This window comes from Desmodus rotundus, chromosome 3, assembly GCF_022682495.2.
Source record: "Desmodus rotundus isolate HL8 chromosome 3, HLdesRot8A.1, whole genome shotgun sequence".
Classification (NCBI taxonomy): domain Eukaryota; kingdom Metazoa; phylum Chordata; class Mammalia; order Chiroptera; family Phyllostomidae; genus Desmodus; species Desmodus rotundus.
The window spans coordinates 1,798,805-1,816,097 of record NC_071389.1 but is presented as its reverse complement, the minus strand read 5'-3'; the positions used below and the strand labels follow the sequence as shown (position 1 = coordinate 1,816,097).

Sequence of the window (17,293 nt, the reverse complement as noted above, 5' to 3'; positions counted from 1 at the left end):
TCCTGTTAATGGGGCCGAGTTTATGCTCCTTTATCACTGCCGTTAATTTTTACACCTTGTTTAAGAAATTCTTTCCTGCCCTGAGGTCCCAAAGATGTTTTCCCTCATTGTCCTCTAAAACTCTTATGATTTTCCAATAAATTTGAAAATTTAGATAATTTTCAATAAAAGGTTAAGAAAAGCGACTGAAGACTAAGACAATCTGAATAAGTGGATATTTATTCAAGAAACAAACCGGTGCTCAGAGACCGCTCACCGCCCCACAAAAGGCACAAAAGAGAAGGGGTTTGTAGGAAAATCTTAACAAAACAATGAATTATGCTACAATTTGAAACTAATAATAATAAAAGTTTCAGATACATCAAGAAGGGAAAACTACCCAACTTTTCATATAAGACGAGTATAACTTTGGTGACAAAATTCCGAATACAGCACAATCATAGGCCATTTTCAAGTATAAGGAGGTACGTATAGAACCTTTTTAAAACATATTAGCTAATCAAATATGACTATATATATATTTTAAGGTAATACTTTATGACAAAGAAGGATGTCCCTGGAAGATGAGGTTTCAACATCTCAATTAAAGGAAAAAGCACGTACAAGCGTCTCAGTCGACATAGGTGCTCAGCCTCACTGATCATCAAGAAAACACGGAAAGCCTTGGCTGGGGTGGCCCAGCGGACTGGGCGTCGGCCCATAAGCCGAAAGGGCACCTGTCTGATTCCCCGCCGGAGCACATACCTAAGTTTTGACTTCAGCATCCACTCAGGGTGCTTCCGGGAGGCAACCGATCAATGATTCTGTCTCACATCACTGTTTCTCTCCCTCCCTTTCCCCTTCTCTAAAGTCAATAAGCATGTCCTCGGGTGAGGATAAAAAAGAAAGAAAACATACATAAAACAAAATCAAAATCTCTCCCCCTCATCAGATTAGCAAAAATTGTGTTTTGTAGGAGCTGAAATAAACAAACAAAACCTTAGATGTAGTATTGACATGAAAAAATCTTTGAAAACCTAATGTTGAGTATAAAAATCAAGTTTTAGGGTGATACAGGAATACCATTTTGTTGAGTGTTAAAATACCCCCAAAACATATTTGGGGGTGTGAAGTTAGAAGGCATGAAGCACTCACAAGAGCCCTCCGCTCCCTTTACGAGGACTCCCCTCGGCCTTCGGTGGCCCTGGCGTCTGTCCCCACCCTCCGCCGATTACCCACCAGGAGCATGTCAGCGTCAGACATACTTGTCACGGGGGGGGGGGGGGGGGGAGCGTGCTCGCCTTTCATTAAAAGACGTCCCTGGCAACTCCGGTTGAATAACCACAGCGTAACCCCAGGGTGCTGTCCATGAAAACGGCTTGTCCTTGTCACACACTCACAGCACAACCTGAGACAAGCCGGCAAGAGGACGTCAAATGCAGGCGGACGCTGCCCGGCAGCCCTGCTGATCCTGCAGGACAGGGGAGGAGCCCTGGGGGGGACACAGTGGTCGCCCTGCAGGGGCCCGTGTCCTCCCGGGGTCCCTGCAGCGGTCTTCCTTCCTTCACGTCCAGCGTCAAGGCCATCTCTGCACTCAGTTCTCAGAGTTTGTCCTTTGTGTCTCCGCGTGTAGGGACAGAGAGAGACACAGAAATGTCACCGCGATGAAAGGCAGGGGCGGGCGCTCTGAGGAAGGGTGGCCCCGGGTGGGATGAACACGCTGTCTCCTGTGTCTTCTGACCCGGTGGCCTTGGCTGTCATTATGAGCACGCAGGTCCCCAGGGCCAGGGGCCGTTCACAAGCGTTCGCTCAGGGAGCGAAGTCCAAAGGGCCTCTCACTCTGGTGCTGGAAAAGCCTCCCAGTCCGTCCCAGATGCGCCCCGAAATCCGTTCCCAACCGCAAAAGTGTGTGTGCACTTTAATACGGATTTGAACGCATACGTCTATTTATTTAGATATAATACATAACTATGTAGGTATATATGCATGAACATACATTTACGTATTTTTAAATGTACGCATAAAGCCCTCCCCAGGGGCCCGCAACCTCAGAGGAGTAATCTTGGTGTGATTTGGCGGCTGGCCAGCTTCGTCTGTCAGCAAACAACTCCCTGACGTGTGAACGAGCACAAGCAGCTGAACTTCGACCTCACAGAAGGCGCTGCCTTAGTTCGACTCCCCCACGCCCCCCGTAAGATGTACCTGCACAGTCGGAGGGCGTTAAACCAGACCTTGAGGAGCTCGCCACACTGTTCCCATCTCAGACAAGCGGGCGGGGAAGGTGTGTCTTTTCCTGTCGCTGTTGTAACAAATTGCACCAACTGGGCGGCTTCCAACAGCGCACCCACATCACCTGACGGGTCGGAAATGGGTCCCATGGGGGTGGGTGAAAGTGTCTGCGGGGCCGGCTCCTTCCAGAGCCTCTGGGAGAGAACGGTCTCTGCCTTTTCCAAATGCCAGAGGCTCCAGCTCTCCTTGGCATGCGGCCGCTTCCTCCACCCCCCCATGTGTCCCTCCGCCTCAGAGTCCCCAACCCCTCTCCTTCTCTGACACTGACCCACCTGCCTCCATCTCTTAAGGGCCTTGCCATGACCTTGGGCCCCAGAGCCTCCATAAACTCTCCCACCTCCACACCCTTCACTTAACGCCCTCTCCAAGTCCCTCTTGCTGCGTGAGGTCACACATCCACAGGTTCCAGGGAATCAAATGGGGGCACATCCTATTCCCTTTGGGGTCTCATTCAGCCCAGCACGCAGGTCCGTGCCTCCCCTTACCTCGTGCGACCGGAACCAGACATCGGGTTTCCTGAGTTCCTCTGTGTCCCTTGGCTTAGACACCTTTTCTGGAAAATACAGAGAACCGGCGCCCCTGTGCAGACAGGCAAGGGTCTCCCGGGGAAATGGTAACCCCAGCGTCGGAGGGTCTCACTCCTGCAAAGGCCGCTGCGCCCTGCAGGCCGCTGTCCTCCCAGACTGGCTAGGGGACCTACGGTGGGATGGGCGGGCCAGAGCTTTGAGCACCAGCCTTTCAACACTTCTCCCTGAAGTGGCCCCTCCACTCAACTGTCCTTGACCACAGCAAGTCACACGGCCACCCCTAAACCAAAGTGCTCAGGAAGTGAAATCTCCCCGTGTGCGCACAAGTGGAAGACACACACGCACACACATGCCCCACCCAGCCCTTCTCTGCACACCTGTATCCCAAATGAATCAGGCAGGAAGGGCCGGGGCTCCGAGCAGGAGGGGGCAGCCCAAGGAGGCTTCCGTGCCAAGAAGCAATCTTCATCCCACGTCCCTGACTCAAAGGTCGCTCACCTGTCTCCAGAAAGACCGAGATTCTCGGGTGCCAGACACCCCTGCAAACAGAGCCGCCTGCCAGCCCCAGCCCAGCCTCCCTTCCCTGTGGACACGCAGGTGGCCAGCCTTCTGTAGAAGTGGATCGGGACGCCTGCCAGGGCTTCTGGGAGGAGCACACGGGAAAGGAAGCTGAGCACATGGGGCAGCCCGGGAGTCCCAGCTCCTACGTGGAGGTCCAGGTCCTCGGTCAGAGCAGAGATGAGCCGAAGAGCCTGGAGATGAAGGACAGAGACCCAAGGAGGGAGATGACAGGCAAAGAGGACTGGAAGAGTCTCCGGGGCAGCAGCCCAGTGCTCGGTGGGCAGGCAGCACCGAGGAGCTGCCTCCCTCAACCCCCCTCGGCTCTGTTCCCGCCTTGGCTGAGCCCAGAGGACCCAGGGCCTGGAGCCCCCGGGAAGGAGCTGCATCCTGTGAGCTGGCCCAAGGGAAGGTGGCTCTGGCTGTGGACCTACTGCGTGCCATGTGCTGCACATTCATGTCTCCTGAACCCACGCACAGCCCTGTGGGCGTTCTGCCGTAGGTACAACTGTGTCCCTCAGAGATGTGTTTGCGCCCCAACCCCCTGGTACCTGCGAGTGGAATTTGAAAAAGGGGTTTTGAAGGATGCACTCTGGTTAGGGAGAGGTCGTGCTGCATTGGGGTGGGTCCTAAGTCCTGTGACTGGCGTCTCAGTGAACAGAAGCTTGGACACAGATGCACATGGGGACAGAGGCACAGACAGTACGGATGCGGCCGTAGGCAAGGAGTCCTGCAGGTTGCCCCCAAATCAGACCAGAGCCTGCAGGGAAGCGGCCTGGGGACACCCCAGTCTCCGACTCTGACCTGCGGGCTGCGAGAGGACTGACTGCGCTCCAGCCTCCAGCGTGTGGCCATTGCCGGCAGCCCCAGGAACGAGCCCGCGCAGTGGGAAGTTTGGGTCACAGCCAGCGGCACGCCATCTCCAGCACCCTCAGAGCCCCTGTCCCCTCACCCACTCGGCGAGGCGGTCCCACAGCCCTCGTGGGCGCTGCTGGGAGCGTGTGACATGCGAGGCGAGGCCACGGATGAAGGGCTTCGCAGAGTCGGCCGCCCAGCTGACTCTCAGACACTTCTGACCTGACTATTCACAGACGGATTTTCCAGAGAGTTCATTTCCTCTGTCCTGAGAGTCCCCTTTTCCTGATTAACCCAAAAGCTGGTTTTCAGCAGTGTGTCCCTGTACCACCAGGGCCCTGTGGCTGACGTGCCTGGGTGGTCCCCACTGCCCGCCCCCTTGCCTGGCGCCTGGTCCCGTGCTTGGCTGAAAGTCCAGGATACAGCGCCGCCAAGGGACCAAGGGTTTGGAGACTGAAAAGCACCCAGGAGTCCCCTCCCGCGTGTGATGTGAGGGCCACGGCCTCAACACCACCCGACCCCTGGCATCTTCAGGTGACCCACTCGTGTGCAGTGTAACCGGGTCCAGGGAGACAGCACACGTGAGTACCGACAGTGGGACTGTGCCATGTGGCGGGGCAGGCGCTGAATCCTCGCGATGGTACCACGCATGCGTGACAGCGCAGAAAACTAGTCAGTTCCGCGTTCCGGGCTCCGTGCAGTGAAATCGGCCAGAACACCAAGTGCTGTCTGCGACTCTGAGTGCCGTCTCCAGTCCCCCCCACCCCCCGTCTCTTGCCATTTTCAATGTAAAGAAGCACAGAGCGGCAGAAGCAGGCGTGAACTTTAAATGGCATTCATCAGCAGCTAGGTTTCCCAAATCGCATTAGTGCGTCCCCAGAAATATGCAGATGGACCATATTTTCGCTGCTGAGTGTTCTCATTATGCTTCCTGAGCGCCGTAACCCAGCGACAGGCTTCGAGGCTCCTCCCGCGCGTGAGCATCTGTAAGCACACGGCACGCAGTCGGCGCCAGCGAGCGGCCCCCTCCGCGGTGCGGCACCGTGCCTTGGATGTGGCAAGCAGCCACCCAGAGAGAAACATCCGGCGACTGTCAGAGACATTCACGCTCCTTTCCCTACGACGAACAGCCGGCCAGGCGGGACAGATGGACTCGGGGCGGGGGCAGAGGGGCCCCCCGCCAGGGCCAGCAGCTGTGCGCTGCTGGGACTCCTCCTCCTAACCCAAGGGCTCCGATCACGGCTTCAAAGATGCTAAAGCAGGTGCAATGCAAACCGAGGGCCAAGAGCACCGACGAGCCTGTTAGGAAGAGACACTTCAGCGACGACTTGGGGAAGAGCGGAGATGCTTCTGGATCCATCCGCCGTGTGTTGGCTGGGGCCGCAGGGACCAGGTAGCTCAGACCAAGTGGCTTGCGGGATGGAATTTGATGGTTTCAGGGCCTGGAGCCCGGCAGCCCAGATCGAGGGACAGTGGGTCAGGCCGGGCAGGACCTGTCCCTGCCTCTGTCCCGCTTCTGCTGGCTGTTGGCCAGTGGCAGCCTCACTCCGACCCTCCTATGGCACCTCTCTGTGTGCGTGTCTGTGTCCAATTCCCAGTTTGTAAGGACACCAGTCCTACGGGATGGGGCCCACCCTGCTCCAGTGTGACCTCACCTTAACTATTTACATCTGCAGGGACACCGTCCCCAAATGAGGCCGCGTGTGAAGGTCTGGGGAACAGGACTTCAACGTGGGGATTCAGAAGGGACACAGCTCGGCCAGAGCAAGGTGGAGGAGTTTTCCCAATCTCTGCCTCTCCTGTCCACATTCATGGGGGACAGTCCCTTCTGTCCGCCTCCCAGGTGCTGGGTGCAGCAAGGGTCCAGCTGAGCCAGACCGAGCCAGCTCTTGGCTGGAATTCATGCGTCCACGTCCCCAGGAAGCCACGCTCAGGTCTGTGTGGGTCTGGCCAGCTGGGCCAGCTGTCAATCAGTCACACGAAGGGCGGGGTCTGGGCGAGGGAGAGGAGCCAGCCACTGCTGGGGCGGCAGGCAGAGCGCCCGCTCAGGCCAGAGAGCCAGCCCTCCTTCAGGTTCGCCCTGAGGTGCCCCCCTGGCCCTCCTTGTCCTGGGCTGGGATGAGCAGCTATGGGACCAGGAGCTGATGTGGGCTTTTTCTAAGATCTGCCCAGGATCTCAGTAAAAAAATAAGCAAACGAAACCTACCATGCAGCTCAAAGAGGCCACTCCACCCCCAGAACAGGGCAAACAAAAACCCGCAACTATGGACGTGGAAGACCCAGTGAAGGCGCCTGGATGCTGTAGGGGTATTTCATTTCCTTCTAATTTGTTACAAGCCAGCCTCCGCCAAGAGATCAAAAAGCTTTTCTTCTCTCTTGTCCAGGCTTTGATTTAAATCCAGCCCTAAAAAGACCGGAGGCAAAGAAGAGAGAGAACTATGGGAGGAGCGAGTTACTTTCCATGTGTAATTGGAGAAAATTGAAAGGGTCTTGTTCTGCAGGCCCTCAATTAAAAAGTTTCCCCCGGAAGCTCCCTGCAGACAAGTTTTCGAGGGACCCGCCCCCTAAGCGGGAGCAAGTGCTGGTGGGGGAGGGCGGCAGGCAGGGGTGGGGAATCTGCTTAACTCGACAAATAAAAGTGTTTGCGAGACCTTTCTTCCCCTTTGGTTTTCTATGAAGCGACGACACCCATTGGGAAGAACAATAAAGCTTCCTTTCGTTTCCTGGGACGCCTGTTTTTATCACAGGGAGAAAGCAGGAGGGAAAGCCCTGTGTGGCCTGAATGGAGAAAATCAATGAAGATTTGAGTCTCGGCTGCCGGATCTGCGGTCGGCCAGAATGGCAACTGCACCGCAGTCGCCAGAGTGCCCGCAGGGCTGCTCCCGGGAAGCCAGCATGCTGCCGGCCGCTCCTGGGAGCCCGCCCTCTGGAAAGGTCAGCAGAAACCCCGGGCGAGGCTCAGACATGCGTACAGGCCAGCTTGGCGCCCTGTCGAGTCCGAATGCACTCTCCCACCTGGTGGGATCTCACCTTAAAAATAATCAGTGCGACGCAGGAATCCAAGGGACACCTGGGCAGTCACTGAGCATCATCCCGGAGGCTGCCTGCCGCCAGGACCCAGGCGGAGCCCCCACATCTCAGAGCTGGAGCCTCGGAGCCCACGCTGTCCCTCCCATGAGAAACACAGACAGGAGACAGAGGCTCGGAGAGGCGCCAGGCCCGAGGCCTCAGGACAGGCGAGCAGCTAAGCCGAGACTGCCCTGCAGCCGCCACCCAGCCCCTGAGCCCCCACCACGTCCCCCTGGCTTACAGGACATCCTCTCTTGAGAGGTTCAACAAGCACCTCCACCCTGGAACACATCCCAAATGGCTCTTCCTATGGCCTTTCCCTTCCCAGGAAACAGCCTCCCTGTTTTCCCAGGGGCTGGAGCCTCGGAGGCGTCCTTGAGTCCTGCCCTTCCCTGGAGCCCTCTTATCACAACCCATCACAAATCCTTTGGCTCTCCTTTCAGAACATATCCAGCGACCCCCCCACGGCTCACCCCCTGCAGCGCTGCCTGTGGCTCAAGCCTCCTGGCCTCGCCCGCGTCACTCCTGTGGGTCCCCGCCGCCCCCACCCAGCCCTGTGTGGTTTACACTCAACCAAGCAGCCAGGAAGAGAGAGCCTTAGAAAACGTTCAGACTCCCTCCGCCACACTCCGGGGCCTGCGAGGGTGGCCCCAGGACCTCCCTGACCTCAGCTCCTGCCTCTCCTGTGGCCACCGCCCCTCCCGGCATTCCGGTCTCTCCAGGCCTCAAGGTTACTGTCCTCACCTGCCAGGGCCCCCCCCCCCCCCCCCGTGCTGCTCCCGGGGCCCCACGCAGCTTGCTCCCTCCAGCATCGAATCTCTGTTCCAGCACCACCTTCTTGGAGGTCTCCCCGTCTGAGACCACCACCCCTGCAGCCACACTGCCCATCCCCTTCCCCACCCACCTTCCCCCAGGCACTCCCCATCTCTTGATCGTAAAGCGTGGGGTGCGCCGACCGGCGTCTTGCCTGCCTCCCGCAGGAGAAACTGAGCCCGCGTGAGCAGGGGCTGTGGCCGTGCCGGAGCTCCAGCTGGACCAGGGCGGGTGCTCAGCAACGCTTGTCAGGCAGACTCAGCGGGACTCGCGGACGCACGTCTGCGGACAGATTGGCTCCCAGCGGTGTAGTGACAGTGCCCGCTCCCTGGGGCCACCTCCTCTCCACCTTCTTCTGCTTCCCTCGGTCTCTCTCCTCTGCCCCCGGAGGTGGGGGGAAGGAAGAGAAGGGAGAAAGGCCAAAGCAGCCGCAGCCCTGGAGGGGTGCACACCACTGCCACCATGTCGGGCGTCCCCAGGCCGTTAGTTCCCCGTGGTCACGATTGCTGTCCGGTCATCTGGTGTCTCCCAGGGGCTTCTTCGGAACATGCCACAGTTACTCTGCAGTTTCATATGCACCCACCAATCAGGAGAAAGTGCCCGAGACCCAGGAGGATGGTGATTTGCTGACGGACGGCACCGAGGACGCCCCAAGGACAAAGAAAACGGGGATTTCCACGACTGAAGGCCAGTGCATTTCTGCAAAAGAACAGGAACAGCAAGTGTTGAGACTCGAGAGGGAGAGGTGGCGTCACAGCAGAGGGGGCAGCAGACCCTCGAGGTGCCCTCAGGAGGCTGCTGGCTGGGGCTGACGCGGAGGGTGCACAGGACAGGAGCGGACGGCAGGGGTCCGGGGGGGGGGGCCCTCTGAGACTGCGCCACCCTGCCCAGCATGTGCGATCCCCACCGCCCATCCTTGTGCCGCCCTCCCTGTGGTGGCCTGGTGACACAGGGACCACAGCAGGTCCATCAAAACCTATCGAGAGTCCACCCAGGCCCCTCGTGGCCTCTCCAAGGCGGTGTCCTCAGCAGAGCCTGGGTGTGGCCCCCAAACGGATGCATGTGCTGAGTCGCTCCGAGGCCCTGGGGGGTTATGCCCCTTCGGGGACCACTAGCTTCGCACAGACCCTGGGCCTGTTGGTGCTTAACACCACTGCTCTGCGGGGAGGAGTCCATGCCTAGAGGGCGTGCCGAGGGAAGGGAAGGGAAGGGCTGAGCCCCCCCAACCCAGTGACAATGGAGAGCAAGGTCCCAGATGCCCGGAAAAGCCCCCTCCAGACCTCAGGAGCAGGGTGCTTGCCCTGCAGAGCATCAGCCCCGAGCCAGGGAGCGGATGCATGCTTCAAGGACATCGCCTGCGGTCTGACAGAGTGACATTTTCAAGTTGTTTAAAGGAGAAGCTACAACTAGCAACAATTTGAGCCTCTTAACTCCTAGAAAATGATCGCTACTTTCTGCAAGTATTTATGTGAAACTCTGAGGTCATTTGCCAACTATTTTCTCAGCGATGGCTGACAGTCAAGTGAGGTGGGACTTTTGCAGCCTCCCTCTCTCTTTCTCTCTCTCCCCGCAGCCCCCCCTGGTTTGTTGATGAGACACAAAACTTTCCAAATGGAAAGGACACGAGGACATCAGCTGACGTTTCAGGACACAGCCCAGGATGGGTCCCGGAGTCTGTTTCCACCTTCTTCTCCGTGTGCGACCTTAACCCGCCCTGTCCCCTCCCTGGGCTGGGACCGATGAGCTGTGGAAGATGGTCCTGGACAAGGTGACCCAGGGCCCCTCCAGCTCCAGCTCCCTCGTCCATTGTCACACTTGGCTGCTGCGTGAGGTGACTCACAGCCACCCGTCGCAGCCTGCGAAGTGGCAGTCCTGAAGTCCCCGACGGAAAAGCACAGCTAATTAGAGGCTGGTGGTGCCAGGACACTTCGCAAACCGGAGCCGCGCACGGGTTATTTTTGAAAGTGTCCATCTCCCGTGACTCCCGGAGCTTCCTGCCCACATGGCAGGCAGCGAGCACCCCCACACACCCTGCACGCAGCTCCAGAGTCCGGCAGGGCCCCTGCTCAGCACAGCTGCCCTCCGGCCACCCCCCAGGGCCGAGCTCGGGACTGCACCAGCTTCAGGGGTCAGCAGGGATGGTGGCACCAGCCGGAGAAACAGGCTATCACTTGGCATTTCACCCCGGGGGCTCACCGCCACGCCCATTGCCCAGTGAGTCCGAATCCTTCCTGGCTCAGAAATATTTGATGTTATTTTATCCTCCACGCCAAGCTGTCAATCTGTGAGAGCGCCTGGGAGGAGGGACGGGGGCGACCGGGGCAGGCGCCCTACCAGCCAGCCACCTGCTGGGTGCCCCCACGAAGGTTCCCATCACCGCCGATGGGAAGGTAGGTCAAAGCCCACCCGCGTTATCCCGGTGCGTGGACAGGTGACGTGTTCTCTGTCACATCTGCCCACCTGAGCTCCTTCACATTCTGCAGGCGCCACACGGAGACCCTGGGGAAGGGCCGCACCACCGGCTCACTTCCGGCGGCACGGGGATGACCTCACCATCTGCCTGCCAGCCAGACGAATTCTTTGATTGGGGTTTCCTGCAGCCTCCAGCGAGACCACAATCCTCATCGATCCCGGCTGCTTCTGTCCCCGTTCACTGGGGGGCACCCGGAGTGGACAGCTCAGCTCATGTGGACCCCCACCCAGAGGCCCCAACTCCCCGGCAGTTGAGGGCGGGGTTCCACTGACAAGCAGTGGGGGGCTTTAAGGACACCAGGCCTTCGAGCCCCCAGGGGCTCCCACTGCAGGGGTGCTGCCTGGCCATGGTCCCCTGCCCTGCCAGACCTCAGCGGCTGCGAGCGCACCTGTGCCACACAGCGGATCCGCACTCCACCCACACAGCTCCCAAAGGGACCCGAGGCCATGGGCAGTGCTCCTCCGTCACGGCCACGGGTAGAAAGGGTGGCTCTGAGGGGACGTGCTGCTGGCGTTGGCCGTGCACCGGGGCAGGGCACCGCTTGTTCCAAGAGCAGAGCAGCCGCTGCAGAGGGTGCTGCAGGGACCTCCAACCCCGGCCCCCAACACCCCTGGGCTCCGTCGTTTGGAAGAGGAAGAGCGGGGCGGGAAGAAGGTGCGGTTCAGCCCATGACAACAGCGTTTCCCTCGTGAGCGAGGATTATAATCCAATTACCTGCTTCCGTTTCCACAGCAGCCGTCCCCCAGCTTTGGGGCCCTCGGGGTGAAGGAGACAGCCCCGTCCTGTCCCCACAGAGCAGCGGCCTTGTGGGGAACACAGATGCAGGGGAGGTAGTTGGGGGTGATGAAAACCGGGAGCGGGGTCTCTGGGATCTAATCCCGACTCGGGATCTCAGAAGGCTGCCTGGGGGAAGTGGGGTGTCTGCTGAGATGGGAAAGCACCCAGGAGCTGGTCCAGAGAAGGGTGGAGAGAGGGGCAGGGTGGTGCCCACAGCCGAGAAGCGAGAGCAAGGCAGCTGTGCCCACCGGGAGTGACAAGGGAGGGGGGGCGCTGCCTGGGGCACAGTGGGGTGGGAGCACAGGCAGGGCCCAAAGGGGCCCAAAGGTCAGAGTGCGGAGGGTGCCGAGTGGAACGCCGCTGACGACCTGCAGGAGGCACTGGGCAGTAACATAATTCCATCCGAGTTCCTGTCACTCCCACTCACCCAGCAACCACCAAAAACCCAGAGGTGCCTGCTGTGAGCCCCTCCTGCCAGCCTCGACCCCCTCGGTCCATCAGCCCCGGGGGCCGTGAAGGGCAGTGACCCTGGAGCCAACCCACCTCCGGGCAGTCCTGGCCTCGCACAGCTTACAGGGACATACGTCACAGCCTCTTTGTGCCGCGCGTGCTGCCTGAGGAAGGGGGATGACAGCCTCTAACTCTGAGATGGGTGCCACAGGGCAGCTGTGAATACAGACAAGTCCCATGTGACCCCACAGTCAAGTGTCACCCGCCCCCCCCCCCCCGGACTGCCCCGGCCACCCACAGGCTCGCTCACTTCTGAGACGTGGCTCGGGGGGCCGCCAGGGGTCCCATCGCGGGGGAAGGACTCCTCCAGCAGTGTACAGGGAGGGGACGACTCAGCGTCTGCCAGAGCGGGTTTGGGGTCAGAACTATGCTCTGAGGCCAGTGCCTTTCCCCTCCGTGAGGGCCCCCAGCGCCCATCACCCAGAGCCGCTGTGGGGGCTGAGCAGGGCGATGTGTGTGAGATGCGGGGGGCGCGGGCCCAGCCGAGTAACTGCTGTGCTAGTGACGGTCTGCATGTCAGAGGCACAGGGCCTGGAGGGGACACACGGCCTCGGAGACAAGCCACCGCCTTCACAAACCCGCAGCTATCTTTGCTTCCGGAAGTGGGCCACAGGCCAGGCACAGTGACCGGGGTGGGGAACCCGTGACAACTCCCGGGAGCCCTGGCTCCTCCCCCCACGCAGCTCCAGCCAGGTGGGGAGGGCGAGGCTACCAGGCCCCAGGCCTCCACCTGCCCAGGGTCATTGGCTGGGGCCCTGTGCAGCCGACCAGCAGAGGGTGGGTGAGCAAGAGAGAGACGCACGGGCGTTTGTTAACCTGGGCACCGTGCGTGCGCGTGGGAGCACTCCGAGTCGAGTAACTCACAGGGGCGCTGAGAACCGGGGGTCAGGTAGCACTCAACAAGCAGCAGAGGGTTTGCAGAGAAGTGACAAAGCGCAGGGAAGGACCTGGGCGGCGGATTGTGCAGCTGAAGAAGCTGCGGAGGAGCTGGAGGGAGAAGAGGGCCAGGTAGGGCGGTCCTGGGATCCCTGGGGAGCTGTCTCTGGTGCCGAGCGAGGCCGGCGCTCTCTCCAGTAATCGATGAACTTCTGTCCTTCCTGCTGGAGGTGGGGGTGGGGGAAGGGACACCTTCACAAATGTATGTCCTGCTTCTAGGCAGGTAGGAGGAGGGCAGAGAGCTTTTCTTGTATCTGCTTCTCCTCAATTATCTTCAGCTCAAAACGATCGATAGGCCAGCCTGGCGGCGCGTTCTGCTGTCCTTCACACGCAACCAGCCAGCGAGGAAGCGCAGAAGGCCCCCCGCCACGGTGGCAGGGACTCGGCGACCTGAGGAGGTGGCCTGGGAGGCGTTGGGAGAGGCCTGGAGGTGGACCTGGAGGGGGCATGGAGAAGAAGGGCAAACGGGCAACGGGGGAGGGATGGCCTGGCGACAGGGCCTGGGGCATCGTGGGAAAGGGGTCCGGAGGAAGACCGCAGCTGAGCTGCAGGCAGGGTGAGTTCCAGGGGCTGCGAGCAGTCCCGTGGGTGACCTACAGGCTGACCGTTGGCATCTGATAAAGAAGATACGGTCCCCACCTGTCCCCCCTGCTCCGATGCCCACGTGTGGTGGGAGAACCGGTGCTCCCAGACGCTCCCCATGGGGTGCTCACGGATGCTGACTGGCGTCTGGGCTCGTTTCTCCATGGAGGCTGAGGGCTGCAGAGCGAGCCAGCCAGCCAGTCCCTGGGATGCAGAGCGCTCTTCCCACGTGCGTGGCCATGCCTCCCCAATCTTTCCCCGACCTCCAGTCAGCTCGGGGACACCTGTGCTACGTAGCAGAGCTGGCTGTCAGCCCCCAAAGCCTTGGTTTCCATGGTCAGCTTGGAAACTTCCAGCAGATGAGTAGGAGTGGGGAGACAGGCAGGGGAGCAGGGTGGGAGGATATGGGGGAGGGCTCGGGAGTCTATTCGTCTTCTTCAGCTGAAAAGGGACAGAACAGCCCCCCAAATGTGAAGTCCTGCTCTGAGGGAGTGGAAGCCAGGTAGGCGGGAAGCTCGCTCACATGTGGGGTGACCGGTGCCTGGGGAGAAAGAGCACTCCGCCTCCACCCCAACTGCCGGCCCCCGACCCAGGTTGCCGCCCCCGCAGACCCTCGGTCTGGGGACTGAAAGGCACAGGTCTCTGGGCTCGCTGTCCTGGGCACCCCTTTCCCAGAATCAGGCCCCTCCCCCGCCCGGCACTTTTCCCGGGAGGACCCTGCCCACCACAGCGCCCCACTGGCAAGTGACTAGAAATTGGGCCAAATTACCACCGGCAGGGTGTGCACCGCGAAAACAAATTAGGCCTAACATTTGGGCGGTGACAGCTGACCTTTGCATGATTGAGGTGAATGGCTGTGCGGTGAGCCGGATTGAAGGTGTTTCACTGAATGGAGCCGTTTCCGAAGTTTCTGGAGACGCCCGTTCTGGCAAACCTACAAGGGAGAGACCTACCCTGGCGTGCTGCCACCTGCTGCCAAGCAAAGGGACCCGGTGTGGGGTGGGTGAGGGCGTGGGGACAGGGAGCATTTGAGACCTCGCCAGGTCCCTGCCACAGCCCCTCACACCAGCCTCTCGTCCCACCTGCTTATTTGGAACGGGGAGGGACAGGGCCTTGGCTCAGGACCCTGAGGGGGTCCCTTAAGTGTGGGGACAGTTGAAACCCCGATCCCTGGAGCACTGGGGACAACACCAACGCATGGGGCTCCGCCAGCACAGATGGAGACCGAGGACGGGACCTGGACCCCGGGCAGCCGCCCTGCTCGCCCCAGGGGCACAGAGCACTTGGCAGACGAACGTGTTCGTCTTCACCAGGCAACCCGGTCCCAAGGGGGACTTCCAGCTGCCACTTGAACTTGAAAGAGTGAGAAAACATATTCTGGGCCCTTTCCAGGAAGCGCCTGGTGCTCAGGTGCTGGAGTCAGGGGTGGGCTCTGCCCTTGAGAAAGACCCACAGGCAGCAACAGGACCGTCACACACTCGGAGACACCTTTGCTGGGGATTGGGAGGAAGCTGCCTGGAGCCAGGTGGCCCCTGACGGCCGGAGGGTCTTGGAATGGCGCCCCCAGCCCTGTGTTGCTTGCCCACTCGGGGATGGACTTTTGCTTGTAAAATTAAGATTTTTGACCCTTTATCTAAACTTGGGAGTCGTGAAGCCTTGTTTTTAGTTTTGTGGTGTCTTTTTACACGTGAGCATGGAGTCTTCAAGACGTGGGCCCTCCCGTGCTCTCTGAGTGGACTTGGTGGCCGGGTTCACAAAGAGGTCAGCCTCAGGCTGTCGCGGGAGGCATTGGGGAGGAGAGGTGACGGTCAGCCCTTGTGGATCCATGGGACTGCCTCTCCTCTGAGTCCCACAGCCCTGCACCCACCGCCCTGTCCCCAGGAGGCCCTCGCCTATGGATGGAGCCTGGGCGAGGTCAGGGGCGGCTGGGCTGGACGGCCAGTCACCCTCGGAGTTGGGGTGGGGTACACTATGCCTTTACCACTGAAATTTTTACCAAAAAAAAAGAAACTAAACTCTGAAGACCTCCTACCTGTGCCCTGAATCATTTCTGCCATTTGAGGAAAGAGTGCCACGATTCGGCTTTTTGACCAACTTTTGCTGAAGCTTCAGACGGCTAGCGTCGCTTTCATGAGAAAGGGCTTGTAAATGAAATGTGAACACCCTGCTTTCTTCCCCTCCCTGGTGTGTGGCCGGAGACCTGAGCGGCTGGAAATTGCAGTGGCCGGGCCGTGCTCACAGCAGGCCTTTGCAAGCACCGTGTCTGGATCCTTCTGCACTTCTCTCTCCCCCTGGCCTGCCCGGGCCCCACGTGCGGCCCTTGCGGAAGCGTCCCCTGGCAGCCCCGGCAGAGGCTCATGGGTCCACGGTGCACGCCACTCCTGTTAATTCGCTCCTGGCTTGTGTGTGCTGTTTGTGGGACCCAGCCCTGAGCGAGGCAAAGGGGACCGTTCGGGGAACACGCAGAATCTCTTCCTACCTCTAGCAAGGCCTTCCCACCCACCTGGCTCCGTGTCCGAGAGAACGCAGACGGGCGCCTGCCGTCTCAGGGGAACTTGGGTTCCTGGGTCAGAAGGCCCGCGTCTAGGTGACGGTTCCTTCTTTCTCCCTCCAGCGTGTCGAGTCCTCACGCCAAGACAGGTGCTACGTGCTCTGCAGGTGCGGACTTACCCACGCAGCAACCCCAGATCACACAGGCTTGTTAAGAGTTGAACTCTGCCCACCAAAAAATATTTGCTGAACCCTAACCCCTCGGCCCCTGCGAATGCGACCTTATTTGGAAATAGGGTCCTTGAGGATGTAACCAGTTTAAGACAGGGTCGCTGGGTGGGCCCTAATCCAACAGAACTGGTGAACTTATCAGAAAAAGAGAGAGAAAGACACGTGACCACAGAGGAAGCGACAGAAATGATACAGTCACAAGCCAAGGAACACCCAGGGCCCCTGCAAGCTGGAAGAGGCCAGGAAGATTCCTCCCCCGGGGCCTTCTTAGTGAGCAGGGCCCTGCCAGCCCCTTGACCTCAGACGGTCAGCTGTAATTTACCTCTCTTGTCGAAGCCCCACATGAGCCCCAGTTTGCGGTACCAGGTCAGCAGCCACAGGAAACCGGTGCAGGTCTGTTGTCACCTCAGTTCCCTGACGAAGACACTTAGGCTCAGAGAGGTTAAGTAAGATGTCCAAGGTCACAGAGCTGGCAGGGTAAAGTGCAAACGAAGGAACATGCGGAAGAGGACAAGATGTGTACCCACCCCCCGGGACACTGTCTACCGTGCTTTCGGGCCCCCACACGTTGCCCGTCCTGCGCAGGTGGACACTTTTCTGAGAAAAACGATGCCCTGCCCTGCCTCGCTGACCCAGGACAGTAACTGGCCTTGTAACCGAGTCGGGTTCTCGGCGCCCAGGCACTAGTTCCGTCACAGAGAGCGCCGTGGGGGACCACTGCTGTCACTCAGTCTTCTTTCCCGCTTTGGTGTCAGGCTGCCAACCCTCGCGTCCCCTGGTGTCTGCCACTCACAGGCACGTCGATGAGTCACTCTCGGGCCTATGAGAGACTAGAGCCAGGTCACAGGGCTCGGCAGTAACTGTGTGTTTAATGAACCGCTATCACAGAAAAGGGGTGATAGCTAAGGGTGATGACGCTGACTGCTTTGCTCTGTGGTTATCAACGCGTTTAATGCTCACGGCAGCCTTAGCAGACAGGTGCCTTCATCATCGCCACCATCATCAGCATCACCACCATCATCGCCACCATCGCCACCATCGTTACTGTCACCGCATCACTGTTGAACAAACCAAGCTCCAGGGAGGTGGAGTGACTACTTTAATGGGACTGTTACGGGCTGAATTCTGCTTTCCCAAAACGCCATATTGAAGTCCTGCCCCCAGGGCCTCAGAATGTAATTGTAGTTTGGAGGCAGTCTTTAAA

At 59.4% G+C, this 17,293-nt stretch overlaps 1 long non-coding RNA gene across 2 annotated transcripts; it reads right to left on the bottom strand.

The window, feature by feature from the left end:
- Positions 1 to 1,281: 1,281 nt before the first annotated feature.
- On the bottom strand, positions 1,282 to 8,711 carry LOC123479171 (uncharacterized). 2 transcript variants are annotated; one of them, XR_011650939.1, is made up of 4 exons: positions 8,182 to 8,711; positions 3,294 to 3,547; positions 2,754 to 2,821; positions 1,282 to 2,332 (listed from the first exon to the last, which is right to left on the bottom strand). It is a non-coding gene; the product is annotated as an uncharacterized lncRNA (long non-coding RNA). The 2 variants fall into 2 exon arrangements; XR_008426538.1 differs by having other exon boundaries at positions 1,282 to 2,821.
- Positions 8,712 to 17,293: the final 8,582 nt, after the last annotated feature.